Source organism: Pteronotus mesoamericanus, unplaced genomic scaffold (assembly GCF_021234165.1).
Source record: "Pteronotus mesoamericanus isolate MK-2021 breed Mesoamerican mustached bat unplaced genomic scaffold, CSHL_Meso_final contig_25, whole genome shotgun sequence".
In the NCBI taxonomy this organism is placed as follows: Eukaryota; Metazoa; Chordata; class Mammalia; order Chiroptera; family Mormoopidae; genus Pteronotus; species Pteronotus mesoamericanus.
The window spans coordinates 29,021,102-29,024,578 of record NW_026555105.1 but is presented as its reverse complement, the minus strand read 5'-3'; the positions used below and the strand labels follow the sequence as shown (position 1 = coordinate 29,024,578).

The 3,477-nt window shown below is 34.9% G+C and overlaps 1 pseudogene; it reads right to left on the bottom strand.

Moving 5' to 3' along the window:
- Nucleotides 1-2,208: 2,208 nt before the first annotated feature.
- On the bottom strand, nucleotides 2,209-2,682 carry LOC129070969 (60S ribosomal protein L24-like; annotated as a pseudogene).
- Between the last annotated feature and the right edge of the window lie 795 nt (nucleotides 2,683-3,477).

Sequence of the window (3,477 nt, the reverse complement as noted above, 5' to 3'; positions counted from 1 at the left end):
TCATACCATTGGGTCAGAGAAGATGCTTGATATGATTTCAATCTTTTTGAATTTATTAGACTTATTTTGTGTCCTAACATGTAGTCCGTCTTTGAGAACATTCCATGTATGCTTGAGAAGAAAGTATATTCTGCTGCTTCAGGATGAGATATTCTGTAAATATTAATTAAATCTATTTGATCCAGTGTGTCGTTTAAGGTCACCGCTGCCTTGCTGATTTTTAGGTCTGGAAGATCTACTCATTGATGTCAGTAGGGTGTTAAAATCCCCCACTATGACTGTAGTTCACCATGACTCTGAAAAATATATTTAGGTGTTCCTATATGGGGTGCATATATGTTTACAAGGGTTGTATCCTCTTTTTGGATCAACTCATTTAGTAAAACACTATATTTCAATTCTAAGACACTCATTTCCCTCCACATTTTAACATTTTTATAATAAAAATGTGCCTCTTAATCAGTGTGTTTTTGAATTATGTCATAGTATAATTGGCAGCATTTTTTTTCTTTCATGGTGGCATTTTTTTTATTAGTGTACTTTATAAGCATTGGCATCCTAGAGCTATGAAATGCAGTAAATGTTTAATACAAAATCTCCCAGCCAGTTCATGGTAGAACTAGGACTGGAACTAAATTTTCCACAGTTTTAAACTAGTCTTTTAATGATTAGATAACATTCCCATTAAAAATATGGAGCTCTTCCCAAATTGCTTTTATGCCATACCTTATGAATTTAAAGAAGCTATCATTCTTTTCCAGATGTCTCCATTTGATGTTAGAAGGGCAAAATAATGAATTTCAGAGACACTCTCTTATGACAAGTTTCCTGCATCTGGGACCTCACCTAATGTTACCACATATAGCAAATAACAATGCAGGAATATCTTACATATTTCATGGGACATCCTTACACTAAAGAATAATTTATTTTTATCTGAAATTCAAATTTAACTAGGCACTCTGTATTTAATCTGGCAACTGTAACCTTACCCAGTCCTTGGAAAAAGGAAGGTCAGTGGACTGGTTTTGACTTTCTTTTTAAAATTTTTTATTTTTTCTTTTTATTGAATTTATTAGGGTGACACTGGTTAACAAAATTATATAGCTTTCAGGTGGATGATTCCACAACACATCATCTGTACACTGTTTTGTATGTTCACCAACCTATGTCAGACCATTTATCCCCCCACACCCTCCTTTACCTTCTCCCATCCCCTCAGCAATGTCCATGAGTGTTTTCTTTCTTTCTTTCTCAGTCCCTCTACCCACACCCCCAGCCTCCCATCACCCCTACTGGTTTTGACTGCCCACAAAATTCTTAGTGAGGTGAGCTAGGCAGGGAGGCATGAGGTGCTTCAGTTATCCAAGAACCCCCTGGACAGTGCCTGATCCAGGATTTTGGGAGCTCTCTTGATTCAGCTCTTAAAATTAATGTTGGAAGTACACAAAATACTCATTTTGGCTGAATGCCCAATGGCCTAATGTGAAAATAAATATTGGGTTGAAGCCAAATATCACCAACTTAGAATGAACTTCTGGAACAGGTTGTCTTCTTTATAAACTCACAGCCTGAATGAAATTAAATAGCAAAGTAAAAGTATGGTTTATAAAGCTTATTTTGCTTAATGTGATGAATAAAATGAACTAATAATTTTGCAAAGATTATAAGTATGGTTTATGTATAATCTTTATTATTCTGTCTTCCACTTTTATTTAAAATTATACAAACATTTGTCGACTCAAAAAGATAGTGTATAAACAATAAAATACAATACAAAAGAAATAAAATTTTAAAAATTAAAAAAAGAATAGTGTTATGTAGAGGTATTTCTGCCCAATATTCCTATTAGCTCCTGATTTATTTTCTTATTGATTTAACTATTTGAACGTTTTTAATCCTTGATTTTGTATATAAAAATTAACAGTTTGCAGTCATTAGTTACACTAGCAATTTACTTTTGCAGTAATAAATATATATTAATATTTATAGTTCAACTGACTGATATAATTTTAATATTTAAAGCTCATAAGTTTTTCTTTTAACTTTATGTTTAGATGCTTACCTCTATTTAAAAATGAATATTGATGTCAACGATAACTTCAAAAGAATGCTAGTCTGTTTTATTTAACTGATTATTTATTTATTTATTTATTTATTTATTTCAAGTTGTAGTCAGGTCTTTATTTAAAAATCTGATTGGGCAGCTTAGTGTTTTCCACCAGCATTGGTTTCAGAAACCTTCACAAGGCTCCATGATCTTTTGCTTAAGTGCTACCTCTGTGGGAGCCTTAGCAGCAGCCGTTCCTGTCTTTTTAGATGCTTGCTTAGCCTTTTCTTGCTTCCTTGGCAGCCCTGATAGCTTGTTCTTGAGCTTTCCTAACTTCAGGTTTTTAATTCCTCCTGGCCATTATATCAACAACAGATGCATCACTAATGGCCCTCTGGAATTTGCATGATGGGTTCTTTTCTTCTGAATTTCTTCCAACTATCTCCTTTTATGCTTTTTTTTTCTACAGAGGAGAGTCCAGTTTATATGTCAAGGATTCCTCTTGGAAAGAAATGCAAACTTGCATTTTGCATTAAGAAATTGGAAAAAACCTTCCTGTTTGTCCTGGTGTAGCGTCTCCCATTTCTGGGATAGACTTTGTACCCACTGAAGTTCTATAGCTTGACCTTCATGGTTACAGCTGCCAGAAAGAAGGAAAGATGGGGAAGAACAATTTAACTGATTTTTAAAACTCAAAGTGTGGCCCTGGGCCAGCAATATCACCTAGGAGTAATATGGTGCATTTCAAGCTAACCCTAGACTTAAACAGAATCAGGATTTGAGGGTGGAGCTGCATTTTAACAAGCCCTCCAGTTGGTTCAAATTCACATTGAAATTTGAAAAACTCTGGCCTTGAAAAGACTCTCTTATCCACTGGTTAGAAATGCAGGATTTCAGGCTCATCCTAGACCTACAGAATTAATATCTGCATCTTAACAAGATGCTTAAGTGATTTTTGTGCGCATTCAAGTCTGAGAACTGATGTCCTACCTAGAAGATATCTAAACTGAATGTTGTGTCTCATCATAACTGTCTCTCACCAGCTGACATTGAAGGGCCAGAGACTTTGAGTAGTCCTTGTGCCCCAGACTGACAACTGTACCTTATTTAAGACTCTTTCTTAATAACTGAAATATGAGAATTATTTCCACCAACAGTGAACAGATATTAATCTCATTCAATTCTTCCATTCTGCCTACAGTATCCCTTTTCAACCTTTAATTAGCATAACTACCACAAAAACCTCCTATCTCCTGTTAGCCTTTACCCCTGGTTTTGTTACACAGCAATAACTAACTGACAAAGTGTCTCCTACGGTAGCTTTATCAAAGTCATTATAAAGGCTTACCCAAAAGATATATTAGGAGATAACACACCGTGGTTGGCAAAAGTGGGCTTACAGTTGGGAGTATGCAAAAACAGAGTTT